Here is a 14,976-nt window from a genome sequence, read left to right as displayed (position 1 = left end):
AAACTCCTTGACATCCTCTGACATGTGAGGCCAGTGAAAGTGTGGAACAAGCCTGTCCCACGTCTTGTTCTGGCCTAAGTGTCCTGCAAGGGGAATATCATGGGCCAAGGTAAGGAGGAATCCCCTAAACTGCAGAGGTATCACCAACCTCCTGGTCATGCCAGGCTTGGGGGCTCTAGCCTCTGAGTAAAGGAGTCCCTCATCCCAATACACAGTATGGGTACCTTGGGCATCCCCAGCAGCCTCAGCAGCAGCCTGCTGTCTGAGGGGTTCAAGGGAAGGGCAATCTAATTGAGCCTGCCTCAGGTCTGCCCTTGAGGGTCCCCCTGTCCCCAGAAACTCAACCTGGTCAGGTTCAAGCTCCTCAGAGACAGTCTCCTCTTGGACTGCAGAATCAGTTTCCTCTGAAACCTGATCCTCAACCTGGGGCAAGGTGGAAGGCGAGGCCTTTCCTCTCTTGCTCCTTCTCTTGGGTTGTGGCTGGTCTATTGTCTCAAGATCCACCACTGGTTCAGGAAGGCACTTCTTAGCCTGAGCCCTTGTCATGGCAAGGACATGCTCTGAAATCCCTAGCATTTCTGCATGAGTCCTGTACTCCACTTCTGACCATGCTGAGCTTTCAAGGTCATTGCCTAACAGACAGTCTACTGGTAGGTCTGCACTCACCACAACTTTCTTTAGGCCATCAACCCCTCCCCAGGAGAAGTTCACAACTGCCACACTATGGGAGGTAGTGGAGTTGCTTGCATTGGTTACTAGGTAGCTCTCTCCTAGTACAATCTGTCCAGGGTCCACAAAGCCAGGGGTCACCATGGTGACACTAGCACATGTGTCCCTGTAAGCTTGAGCCAGTTTCTCATTTATTAAGGGAGTCTGCCTGTATTTGCCCAGGTTAGTGGGGCTTACTGCAGTGGGCAACTCAATGTCCACGTCATACAGGAGAACTGCCTGTGTAGGGACTCTGACTAGGCCAGATCCTACTTCAATACCCAGGGTCAACCCAGCTACACCCTTGGACTGTGTTCCACCACTGCTTACTGTACTTGGGGTTGCAGTTGCTTTAGGAGCTGTAGTGGTGGGAACTGGATTTGCCTTGGTGCACTCACTGCCCCAGTGTGAAACTGATTTGCAGGTATTACACCAAGGTGTCTTTGGACCTTTGTTCTTCTTCTTCTTGTTACCATTTTGGGAACCACCCTCCTTACTATTAGTTTGGGGGCCTGAAGACTTCTGGTCTTTTTCTTTATCTTTCTGATTCTGATTACCACCCTTCTGGTCTGTTTTCTTCTGGTCACCACCTTGGTTCTGGGGTTTCTGCTTAATCCTTGTTCTGACCCATTTGTCTGCCTTCTTTCCCAATTCTTGGGGAGAGGTCAGATCAGAGTCAATAAGGTATTGATGCAACAGCTGGTTTGTACAGTTATTAAGGATCTGTTCTCTCATCATAAGATTGTACAATCCTGTATAGTCTGAAACTTTACTTCCCTGTAACCAACCCTCCAAAGCCTTAGTGGCACACTCCACAAAATCAGTCCAGTCTTGAGTCTGTGCTTTCTGGGTGTCTCTGAACAACAACCTGTATTGCTCAGTGGTTAGGCCATACCCTTCAATGAGAGCACTCTTCAAAACAGAGTAGTTTTTGGCATCCTCAGGTCTAACTGTGAGGAGCCTGTCTCTCCCTTTCTCAGAAAAGGAGTACCACAAAATTGCAGCCCACTGATTCTCAGGAACCTGCTGTACCATGCAGGCTCTCTCAAGAGCAGTCATCCATTTGTGGATGTCATCCCCTTCTTTAAAGGGGGGCACAATTTTGGTCAGGTTTCTATTATCATAGGCCCTGTCTTTTTCTCTTGGAAAATTGCTGCCACCAGTGACATCTAAGCCACTTAATTTCTGCTCTCTTGCCAAGGCAAGTTTAGCTTGAGCTAAGGTAAGCTTAGCTTGACTCAGGGCTACCTCCTCTCTCTCTATCTGGAGTCTGACAGCCCTCATTCTAGCCCTATGCTCAGCTTTCTGAGAAGCACTCATGCCTCTCTCTGATTCTCTGGAGGCACTAGAAAGATGAGAGTCCCCTGAGGGAGATCTCACTCTTCTGTTGCCTGGGAGAATCATTTGTTGGGATCTGGGGAGGTGCTGGCCCTCTCCATTTCCCAGTAGGTCCAAGTTGGCCTGGCTAAGCCTACCAACTGGAACCTGGCTACCCTGATCCTGTACTTCTAAGTCCCCAGCATCTGAGTCCTCATCCAAGTCATCATCATCCTCCTCTTCAGGGGGATCAACTGCAGGGGGGTTCCCTCCAGTTCCTGTATCTAGGGAAGCTGCTTTTGCCTTCTCTAAGTCATCCTGTTCTAGGAGTTCTACCAGAATTAGGCAGGTGGGGCTTCTGCCCCTTTTTAACCCTCTTGCTTTGCACAAGACAATCAAGTCTCTGCGGGTTAGTTTGTCATATCCAGAAGTTGCCTGGGTAGGGTCAACTGTCACAGGACTAGACCCTGAGGCCTTTCCTGTGTCGGACATGGTTACTAGTGAGGTGTAAGTGGTGCACTTACCTACACTAAGTGTTTTCCTACTGGACCTTGCTAGTGAGTTGTAGTCAGGGGTGTGCTACTCCCTTCAACCTACAACTACTAAGTTCAGTAGAACTTAATATGCTAAGCTTTTGATTTTATCAAGTACCTAGAGGTACTTGATGTGATCTTTCAATTTGATATAAAGATTGCAATGGTAAAACAACAGCAAGCTCAAATCCGCACCGCTGCTCACCAATGTGAGAAGTTGGCCTGGTAGGGGATGTTTCCAATTCTGGAACCACCTACTACCTGACCAAACAATCCCCTTATGGTGTCTGGTTGTAAGTCAACCTTATTAGACAAGCTATCCTAGTGGTAGCATGGACTAAGCAGCCTAAAGGCTTAACTTAAGAGGTCGTGTTAAGCGAGCTGTTTTACCACATACAATCCTGTAATACCAAATGAAAGGACACCACACAAGTATATATTATAAAAATATATGTGTTTATTACTAAAAACAATCCCCAGTATTCTTTATGAATAAAGGGGCACAAGCGTTAAATCAAAAGCACTGTTTAAACATACAAAGTTGCACAATTATGGATGAGGGCAGGGGGCCACTCAAACCATATACTAAACAAGTGGTATAAGAAAGGCCACTCGAGCAGTGGTTAGGCCTAGGGCCCAGGGAATCGCTGGGAGCAGTCAGGACAAGCAATGCTGAAGTCGGGAATGGCCCTCGGGATTCGGGAGATGTGCGGAAAGCGCACGCATGCACCAATGTTAACCAATGGTGCGTAAAAGTCAAATAGTTAAAGTTTAAGGACACTTCCGCTGAACCTAGAGGAACAAAACTTAACACACAGACCCTAGAGGTGTGCACCAGTGTGGGAACACCGGCGGAGCAAAGTTACCTCACCCACAGGAAGTGGGTGCACAGGGTCGAAGTGGCGTCGGGTTTTGACACGCAGGCTCTTGGTGCTTGAAGCTGAAAGGGCTGCAGGCAGGGTGAAGACGAAGTGTCCGGTGGAGTCCAAGGGTGGACTCAAGTTGTAGAGTACCTGAAAGCAGAGGGGACAGAGTCTGGGTCACTCAGCAGTGACCAGGGTGGAACCAGGACGGAACCAGGCAATGTCGGGCGCAATCAGGTGGTCGTCGAGGCGCTTCTCTTCGCTGTCACGTGGGCTCTGGGGCATCTGCGACGTCCAGGAGCAGGTCACGATCTGTCCCACGCAGGCTCTCACCGTCGGTGCAGTCGGCTTCCGGTTTGGAGCAAACAAGCCTTGGTAAGAGCAATCCACGCGGGATTGGAAGATGGCGTCTCACTCGGACCAGGAAGGTCAGAGTCGGGGCTCCCTTTCAGGGGAGCTGGTGTGGATCTGGAGCAACCAGAATCACGAGTCTTTCTTTGTAGTTCGTCGGCACAGGGACCACAAGCCAGCTGGCAAGTGACCGGGCCAACGCGTTGAGCCAAATCGTGCCAAAGGGCCCCACGCAGCACTCGTCGAGTGTGGAGGGCTGAACTTCGGCTCAGGAGTAGCTCAGGGTGGGGGCTTCTCAAACCCCGGTGTACAGCTTCGAGGGTCACTCGTGGGCTGCACGGTCAGCGTCTCGTGGTCACTTCAAGATGGCGTGCCCCACGCTTCCGGTCGCCTCCACGGGTCTCAGCTTTGCAGGGACTGTGGATCGGGCTGTTAGAAGCTGGGCAGGCTTGATCTCGTCGATCTCAGTCGCTCGAGTTCCGGCGGGAACTGCAACTAAGTAGACGTCGAGGGCTGGATGGTGCCTGCTGCTGCAGGGTGGTCACTCCTTGACCACAAGGGAGATTCTTCGGGCTTCCACGTTGAGATGGAGGGCGAAGGGTCCAGAATATCGTTTCAAAATGTTTCTTCCAGGAAATCTGATGTGCATTGGCACTGCTCCCACTCTTATTCGAATCTGGTGGGCGTGATTACCTGCTAGGTCCCCTCCTATGGGTGGGACCCAGGAAGTGGGTGGATACACCCCCTTCCTTTGATCCAGGCCGCCCTGGCACGAGGGCTGGAGTGCCCCAGAACCGGTTTGGCCGGATTATGCAAGGGGCAGCCTTGTGCGCCCCAGGCAGTGTCTGGTTTCTTTCAAACCTCCCTGCTACAATACACTATCTCCTGTCTGGAGGGCGGTGACACCCTCCTGTGACAGGAAACCCTTTGTCCAGGACCCCCTTGACTGGGTTTCGGTCAGCTCCAGGGGTCCAGACATTTGTCTGTGGCAGAGGCATCCATTTTGGGGATCTTAAGGCCTTTGGAGAAATCAACCGCATTAAAGTGAAGTAACATGTCTTACCCCTCTAGAGGGGTGGAATGCCATCCCCGTCGCCAGAACTGGCGAGGGGATGGTATTCCAAAGCGTATGACACCTTACACGACATGTTTTGATAAAGCCAAACCAGAGTTGCTAAATAACCGCGAGGATTATAAGGCACTTAATAGTATATGGTATGGCATTATCCTGAAACAGCTTAGGGATTTGTTCCCGACGGCTGCAGACAGGCTCAGCTCATGCTAGAGCTCCATCTCACATAAAAACCATGCACCCAGCCTCCAGGATTGGTGAGGCCTGTCTATAGGAGTGGCTCACAGGTTTACATGTGTCCAGATATAGGTTTAGACATAGGTATACTATATCTAAGCAAGGGGTGTGTACACCACCTTACCCCAGCTGAGTGATCAGCCAGTTGTGTCAATTTAAGAACCAGCCAGGGGTGGCAAAAGATATGCTGCAGCCCCTGGTAGGCCTTAGTGGCTCCTGTGCCCTGTGCACCTATAGTGCATTCTACAGGGGCTGACAAGGAGTCCATTTCCAATTGGTATGTGCCTATAGCACATGTGTCATTAATTTAGTGAGAGAACAGCAGGCTGGGGGTCTGATCAGCAGGCCCACAGCCTCAGTAGTCGAAAACCAGTGAAGCAAAAAGCAAAAATTTGGGGTGACCATAGGATAGCAGACCCTACTCTCCTACACAGGGACTGTGGATCGGGCTGTTAGAAGCTGGGCAGGCTTGATCTCGTCGATCTCAGTCGCTCGAGTTCCGGCGGGAACTGCAACTAAGTAGACGTCGAGGGCTGGATGGTGCCTGCTGCTGCAGGGTGGTCACTCCTTGACCACAAGGGAGATTCTTCGGGCTTCCACGTTGAGATGGAGGGCGAAGGGTCCAGAATATCGTTTCAAATGTTTCTTCCAGGAAATCTGATGTGCATTGGCACTGCTCCCACTCTTATTCGAATCTGGTGGGCGTGATTACCTGCTAGGTCCCCTCCTATGGGTGGGACCCAGGAAGTGGGTGGATACACCCCCTTCCTTTGATCCAGGCCGCCCTGGCACGAGGGCTGGAGTGCCCCAGAACCGGTTTGGCCGGATTATGCAAGGGGCAGCCTTGTGCGCCCCAGGCAGTGTCTGGTTTCTTTCAAACCTCCCTGCTACAATACACTATCTCCTGTCTGGAGGGCGGTGACACCCTCCTGTGACAGGAAACCCTTTGTCCAGGACCCCCTTGACTGGGTTTCGGTCAGCTCCAGGGGTCCAGACATTTGTCTGTGGCAGAGGCATCCATTTTGTGGATCTTAAGGCCTTTGGAGAAATCAACCGCATTAAAGTGAAGTAACATGTCTTACCCCTCTAGAGGGGTGGAATGCCATCCCCGTCGCCAGAACTGGCGAGGGGATGGTATTCCAAAGCGTATGACACCTTACACGACATGTTTTGATAAAGCCAAACCAGAGTTGCTAAATAACCGCGAGGATTATAAGGCACTTAATAGTATATGGTATGGCATTATCCTGAAACAGCTTAGGGATTTGTTCCCGACGGCTGCAGACAGGCTCAGCTCATGCTAGAGCTCCATCTCACATAAAAACCATGCACCCAGCCTCCAGGATTGGTGAGGCCTGTCTATAGGAGTGGCTCACAGGTTTACATGTGTCCAGATATAGGTTTAGACATAGGTATACTATATCTAAGCAAGGGGTGTGTACACCACCTTACCCCAGCTGAGTGATCAGCCAGTTGTGTCAATTTAAGAACCAGCCAGGGGTGGCAAAAGATATGCTGCAGCCCCTGGTAGGCCTTGGTGGCTCCTATGCCCTGGGCACCTATAGTGCATTATACAGGGGCTGACAAGGAGTCCATTTCCAATTGTGGTATGTACCTAGGGTACATGGAATCCATTTTACAGAGAGAGCAGATGGCCTGGGGCCCTGATTAGCAGGGAACCAGGTCAACTAAGTCAAAAAACCAGCTAAACACAGGCAAAAAATCTGGGGTAACCATAGTCAGGTAGCCACCTTCCTACATAACCCCCCCCCAAACGAAAGGAGATAAGGCTATCCTTGGCCAGGTAAGCCTATATTGCCTGAGTGGCCATATAAGGAAGTACCTGCACTAGCATGGGTACCCCCTGTCTCATGGTCCACTAAGCAGTCCCTCACCCTTTGGGTATTAGAGGGTCTCCACCATAGGGAATCACTACCTTGGGTGTGTTTATGCAAAGTTAAAGGCTGGTTTGGATATGGAGTATTGAAGTGAGGCTCTACTAATTTAGGGCTTAGCTTCCTCCAATTATCTTCCACCATGTGTGCCTTTCTCTCTTTAACTGAGTTGTACTGTGCTCTCAGGGTCAACCTCTGGCTACCTAAAGCTGGAGGCTGGGTCCCTCTGTTTGGCTTGCTGGAGGGACAGTTCAGGTTTGGGCCCCTTGGGTCCCAGGTTTGGCTGTGCCCAACAGAATCCATCTGTGGGAGGTCCCTAACTACTTTTAAGGGGGCTCCCTCAGGAGTTTTTAAAGTTTTCACCTTACTAGGGCTACTAGTTTTGGTGCACCTAATCTTTTGATGGGGGTGCTTTATTTGACAGGGGGCCCTCTGGGTCTCACTGTCCTTCTTGTCCTCTGCAGCCCTGGGCTGGCTAAGGCAAGGTAGAGAGGGGCAGGTTACCTGCTCCAGACTGGGTCCCACCTGAGAAGGGTCCACTGACATCAGAGGTTCTGTCAGGCTAGGCCCAACCACCTCTGGGGCAGCTCCTTCATCAGGGGTAGGATCAGTTCCCTGAGGAGGCTGATTGTAGGAAGGTGGCTACCTGACTATGGTTACCCCAGATTTTTTGCCTGTGTTTAGCTGGTTTTTTGACTTAGTTGACCTGGTTCCCTGCTAATCAGGGCCCCAGGCCATCTGCTCTCTCTGTAAAATGGATTCCATGTACCCTAGGTACATACCAATTGGAAATGGACTCCTTGTCAGCCCCTGTAGAATGCACTATAGGTGCACAGGGCACAGGAGCCACTAAGGCCTACCAGGGGCTGCAGCATATCTTTTGCCACCCCTGGCTGGTTCTTAAATTGACACAACTGGCTGATCACTCAGCTGGGGTAAGGTGGTGTACACACCCCTTGCTTAGATATAGTATACCTATGTCTAAACCTATATCTGGACACATGTAGACCTGTGAGCCACTCCTATAGACAGGCCTCACCAATCCTGGAGGCTGGGTGCATGGTTTTTATGTGAGATGGAGCTCTAGCATGAGCTGAGCCTGTCTGCAGCCGTCGGGAACAAATCCCTAAGCTGTTTCAGGATAATGCCATACCATATACTATTAAGTGCCTTATAATCCTCGCGGTTATTTAGCAACTCTGGTTTGGCTTTATCAAAACATGTCGTGTAAGGTGTCATACGCTTTGGAATACCATCCCCTCGCCAGTTCTGGCGACGGGGATGGCATTCCACCCCTCTAGAGGGGTAAGACATGTTACTTCACTTTAATGCGGTTGATTTCTCCAAAGGCCTTAAGATCCACAAAATGGATGCCTCTGCCACAGACAAATGTCTGGACCCCTGGAGCTGACCGAAACCCAGTCAAGGGGGTCCTGGACAAAGGGTTTCCTGTCACAGGAGGGTGTCACCGCCCTCCAGACAGGAGATAGTGTATTGTAGCAGGGAGGTTTGAAAGAAACCAGACACTGCCTGGGGCGCACAAGGCTGCCCCTTGCATAATCCGGCCAAACCGGTTCTGGGGCACTCCAGCCCTCGTGCCAGGGCGGCCTGGATCAAAGGAAGGGGGTGTAACCACCCACTTCCTGGGTCCCACCCATAGGAGGGGACCTAGCAGGTAATCACGCCCACCAGATTCGAATAAGAGTGGGAGCAGTGCCAATGCACTTCAGATTTCCTGGAAGAAACATTTGAAACGATATTCTGGACCCTTCGCCCTCCATCTCAACGTGGAAGCCCGAAGAATCTCCCTTGTGGTCAAGGAGTGACCACCCTGCAGCAGCAGGCACCATCCAGCCCTCGACGTCTACTTAGTTGCAGTTCCCGCCGGAACTCGAGCGACTGAGATCGACGAGACCAAGCCTGCCCAGCTTCTAACAGCCCGATCCACAGTCCATGCAAAGCTGAGACCCGTGGAGGCGACCGGAAGCGTGGGGCACGCCATCTTGAAGTGACCACGAGACGCTGACCGTGCAGCCCACGAGTGACCCTCGAAGCTGTACACCGGGGTTTGAGAAGCCCCCACCCTGAGCTACTCCTGAGCCGAAGTTCAGCCCTCCACACTCGACGAGTGCTGCGTGGGGCCCTTTGGCACGATTTGGCTCAACGCGTTGGCCCGGTCACTTGCCAGCTGGCTTGTGGTCCCTGTGCCGACGAACTACAAAAGAAGACTCGTGATTCTGGTTGCTCCAGATCCACACCAGCTCCCCTGAAAGGGAGCCCCGACTCTGACCTTCCTGGTCCGAGTGAGACGCCATCTTCCAATCCCGCGTGGATTGCTCTTACCAAGGCTTGTTTGCTCCAAACCGGAAGCCGACTGCACCGACGGTGAGAGCCTGCGTGGGACAGATCGTGACCTGCTCCTGGACGTCGCAGATGCCCCAGAGCCCACGTGACAGCGAAGAGAAGCGCCTCGACGACCACCTGATTGCGCCCGACATTGCCTGGTTCCGTCCTGGTTCCACCCTGGTCACTGCTGAGTGACCCAGACTCTGTCCCCTCTGCTTTCAGGTACTCTACAACTTGAGTCCACCCTTGGACTCCACCGGACACTTCGTCTTCACCCTGCCTGCAGCCCTTTCAGCTTCAAGCACCAAGAGCCTGCGTGTCAAAACCCGACGCCACTTCGACCCTGTGCACCCACTTCCTGTGGGTGAGGTAACTTTGCTCCGCCGGTGTTCCCACACTGGTGCACACCTCTAGGGTCTGTGTGTTAAGTTTTGTTCCTCTAGGTTCAGCGGAAGTGTCCTTAAACTTTAACTATTTGACTTTTACGCACCATTGGTTAACATTGGTGCATGCGTGCGCTTTCCGCACATCTCCCGAATCCCGAGGGCCATTCCCGACTTCAGCATTGCTTGTCCTGACTGCTCCCAGCGATTCCCTAGGCCCTAGGCCTAACCACTGTTCGAGTGGCCTCTCTTATACCACTTGTTTAGTATATGGTTTGAGTGGCCCCCTGCCCTCATCCATAATTGTGCAACTTTGTATGTTTAAACAGTGCTTTTGATTTAACGCTTGTGCCCCTTTATTCATAAAGAATACTGGGGATTGTTTTTAGTAATAAACACATATATTTTTATAATATATACTTGTGTGGTGTCCTTTCATTTGGTATTACAGGATTGTATGTGGTAAAACAGCTCGCTTAACACGACCTCTTAAGTTAAGCCTTTAGGCTGCTTAGTCCATGCTACCCCTAGGATAGCTTGTCTAATAAGGTTGACTTACAACCAGACACCATAAGGGGATTGTTTGGTCAGGTAGTAGGTGGTTCCAGAATTGGAAACATCCCCTACCAGGCCAACTTCTCACATTGGTGAGCAGCGGTGCGGATTTGAGCTTGCTGTTGTTTTACCATTGCAATCTTTATATCAAATTGAAAGATCACATCAAGTACCTCTAGGTACATATAAAATCAAAAGCTTAGCATATTAAGTTCTACTGAACTTAGTAGTTGTAGGTTGAAGGGAGTAGCACACCCCTGACTACAACTCACTAGCAAGGTCCAGTAGGAAAACACTTAGTGTAGGTAAGTGCACCACTTACACCTCACTAGTAACCATGTCTGACACAGGAAAAGCCTCAGGGTCTACTCCTGTGACAGTTGACCCTACCCAGGCAACTTTTGGATATGACAAACTAACCCGCAGAGACTTGATTGCCTTGTGCAAAGCAAGAGGGTTAAAAAGGGGCAGAAGCCCCACCTGCCTAATCCTGGTAGAAATCCTAGAACAGGATGACTTAGAGAAGGCAAAAGCAGCTTCCCTAGATACAGGAACTGGAGGGAACCCCCCTGCAGTTGATCCCCTTGAAGAGGAGGATGATGATGACTTGGATGAGGACTCAGATGTTGAGGACTTAGGAGGACAGGATCAGGGTAGCCAGGTTCCAGTTGGTAGGCTTAGCCAGGCCAACTTGGACCTACTGGGGAATGGAGAGGGCCAGCACCTCCCCAGAACCCAACATATGATTCCCCCAGGCAACAGAAGAGTGAGATCTCCCTCAGGGGACTCTCATCTTTCTAGTGCCTCCAGGGAATCACAGAGAGGCATGAATGCTTCTCAAAAGTTAGAGCATAGGGCCAGAATGAGGGCTGTCAAACTCCAGATAGAGAGGGAGGAGGTAGCCTTGGCTCAAGCTAAACTTGCCTTGGCAAGAGAGCAGAAATTGTGTGGCTTAGATGCCACTGGTGGCAGCAATATTCCTAAAGAGAAACCCAGGTCCTATGATAGTAGAAACCTGACAAAGATTGTGCCCCCCTTCAAAGAAGGGGATGACATCCACAAATGGATGACTGCTCTTGAGAGAGCCTGCATGGTACAGCAGGTTCCTGAGGAACAGTGGGCAGCAATCTTATGGTACTCCTTTTCAGAGAAAGGGAGGGACAAGCTCCTCACTGTCAGACATGAGGATGCAAACAATTACAAAGTCCTGAAGAGTGTTCTGATAGATGGGTTTGGCTTAACCACTGAACAGTACAGGTTCAAGTTCAGAGACACCCAGAAGACACAGACTCAGGACTGGACTGATTTTGTAGATTGTGCTACTAAGGCTCTGGAGGGTTGGCTACATGGCAGCAAAGTACATGACTTTACAGGATTGTATAATTTGATTATGAGGGAGCAGATCCTAAGTAATTGTCAGAACCAGCTCTTACACCAGCACCTGGTAGACTCTGATCTGACCTCTCCCCAAGAATTGGGAAAGAAGGCAGACAAATGGGTCAGAACCAGGATTAGGCCTAAGAATCAGGACAGTAACCAGAAGAAGGAGTCTACCAAGCCTCAAGATAAGGGTGGGGATAAAAGTAAAGAAAAGACTTCCCCAGGGCCCCAAAACTCCAAGGATGGGGGTGGGTCCCAAGACACTTCTTCAACTGAGAAAAAACCCTATTGTTATCCCTGTAAACAGGTGGGGCATTACAAAACAGACAGCTGTTGTCCCAAGAATAACAATAAAGAAAATATACCTCCAAAGCCAGCTTCAACACCTCCTGTTACTGTCAGCAGTAATCCCCCAGGAAGTGGAAGCACACCCAGGAATCTGGGTGGGTTTACTTTTGGAAATCAGGTGGACCCTGGCCTATCCAGGTCCCCATCACCCAATGATCTTGTTTATGAGGCTGGCATGGGGTTTGCCAACTTCTCTGCTTGCCCAAATACTTTGAGCAAGTATAGACAAGAACCCATCATCAATGGTTTAAGAGTTGAAGCTTTTAGAGACACAGGGGCTAGCATCACCATGGTGGCTGATGGCATAGTCCCCTCTAAGCAACTTTTACCTGGTGCCACATACCAGGTAATAAACATTGATGGCATCCAAACAAATCATCCCATGGCAGTAGTAAGTCTCAGCTGGGGAGGTGTCACTGGCCCAAAGAGAGTGGCAGTGTCCCCAAACTTGCCTGTAGACTGTCTACTGGGTAATGATTTAGAAATCTCAGCCTGGGCTGGGGTTGAACAGGAAATCCATTCTAGAATGGTAAATTCCAATGGAAAGGTTAGTGGGGCTGTAATGGCTACAGCCCCAATTCAAGATGTCCTTCCTGAAAAGGTTGGTAGGGCGGAGATACTCCCTGCCCCATCTTTAGCAAAAGCTCTTCCTGAACAGAATAGCAAAGCTGTTATGATAACAGCAGAAACCCAAACTGAGTCTCCTCCTGAAAAGGTTGGTGGGGCTGTGATGGCCACAGCCCAAACTCAAACTGACACGTGTGTTGTGAAACCTGAAATGATGGATAACTCCACACAAACTGAGAGCATGGAGGAGGAAGAGAAATCTCCCCCTCACCAGACTTTAGGACAGGATCAGCCTCCTCAGGGAACTGATCTTACCCCTGATGAAGGAACTGCCCCAGAGGTGGTTGGGCCTAGCCTGACAGAACCTCTGATGTCAGTGGACCCTTCTCAGGTGGGACCCAGTCTGGAGCAGGTAACCTGCCCCTCTCTCCCTTGCCTTAGCCAGCCCAGGGCTGCAGAGGACAAGAAGGACAGTGAGACCCAGAGGGCCCCCTGTCAAATAAAGCACCCCCATCAAAAGATTAGGTGCACCAAAACTAGTAGCCCTAGTAAGGTAAAAACTTTAAAAACTCCTGAGGGAGCCCCCTTAAAAACAGTTAGGGACCTCCCCCAGATGGATTCTGTTGGGCACAGCCAAACCTGGGACCCAAAGGGCCCAAACCTGAACTGTCCCTCCAGCAAGCCAAACAGAGGGACCCAGCCTCCAGCTTTAGGTAGCCAGAGGTTGACCCTGAGAGCACAGTGCAACTCAGTTAAAGAAAGAAAGGCACACATGGTGGAAGATAATTGGAGGAAGCTAAGCCCTAAATTAGTAGAGCCTCACTTCAATACTCCATATCCAAACCAGCCTTTAACTTTGCATAAACACACCCAAGGTAGTGATCCCCTATGGTGGAGACCCTCTAATACCCAAAGGGTGAGGGACTGCTTAGTGGACCATGAGACAGGGGGTACCCATGCTAGTGCAGGTACTTCCTTATATGGCCACTCAGGCAATATAGGCTTACCTGGCCAAGGATAGCCTTATCTCCTTTCGTTTGGGGGGGGGGTTATGTAGGAAGGTGGCTACCTGACTATGGTTACCCCAGATTTTTTGCCTGTGTTTAGCTGGTTTTTTGACTTAGTTGACCTGGTTCCCTGCTAATCAGGGCCCCAGGCCATCTGCTCTCTCTGTAAAATGGATTCCATGTACCCTAGGTACATACCAATTGGAAATGGACTCCTTGTCAGCCCCTGTAGAATGCACTATAGGTGCACAGGGCACAGGAGCCACTAAGGCCTACCAGGGGCTGCAGCATATCTTTTGCCACCCCTGGCTGGTTCTTAAATTGACACAACTGGCTGATCACTCAGCTGGGGTAAGGTGGTGTACACACCCCTTGCTTAGATATAGTATACCTATGTCTAAACCTATATCTGGACACATGTAGACCTGTGAGCCACTCCTATAGACAGGCCTCACCAATCCTGGAGGCTGGGTGCATGGTTTTTATGTGAGATGGAGCTCTAGCATGAGCTGAGCCTGTCTGCAGCCGTCGGGAACAAATCCCTAAGCTGTTTCAGGATAATGCCATACCATATACTATTAAGTGCCTTATAATCCTCGCGGTTATTTAGCAACTCTGGTTTGGCTTTATCAAAACATGTCGTGTAAGGTGTCATACGCTTTGGAATACCATCCCCTCGCCAGTTCTGGCGACGGGGATGGCATTCCACCCCTCTAGAGGGGTAAGACATGTTACTTCACTTTAATGCGGTTGATTTCTCCAAAGGCCTTAAGATCCACAAAATGGATGCCTCTGCCACAGACAAATGTCTGGACCCCTGGAGCTGACCGAAACCCAGTCAAGGGGGTCCTGGACAAAGGGTTTCCTGTCACAGGAGGGTGTCACCGCCCTCCAGACAGGAGATAGTGTATTGTAGCAGGGAGGTTTGAAAGAAACCAGACACTGCCTGGGGCGCACAAGGCTGCCCCTTGCATAATCCGGCCAAACCGGTTCTGGGGCACTCCAGCCCTCGTGCCAGGGCGGCCTGGATCAAAGGAAGGGGGTGTAACCACCCACTTCCTGGGTCCCACCCATAGGAGGGGACCTAGCAGGTAATCACGCCCACCAGATTCGAATAAGAGTGGGAGCAGTGCCAATGCACTTCAGATTTCCTGGAAGAAACATTTGAAACGATATTCTGGACCCTTCGCCCTCCATCTCAACGTGGAAGCCCGAAGAATCTCCCTTGTGGTCAAGGAGTGACCACCCTGCAGCAGCAGGCACCATCCAGCCCTCGACGTCTACTTAGTTGCAGTTCCCGCCGGAACTCGAGCGACTGAGATCGACGAGACCAAGCCTGCCCAGCTTCTAACAGCCCGATCCACAGTCCATGCAAAGCTGAGACCCGTGGAGGCGACCGGAAGCGTGGGGCACG

Source organism: Lissotriton helveticus (genome assembly GCF_964261635.1).
Source record: "Lissotriton helveticus chromosome 1_1 unlocalized genomic scaffold, aLisHel1.1 SUPER_1_unloc_5, whole genome shotgun sequence".
Lineage (NCBI taxonomy): Eukaryota > Metazoa > Chordata > Amphibia > Caudata > Salamandridae > Lissotriton > Lissotriton helveticus.
The sequence above is the reverse complement of the archived record's forward strand: the minus strand, read 5'-3'. Positions refer to the sequence as shown.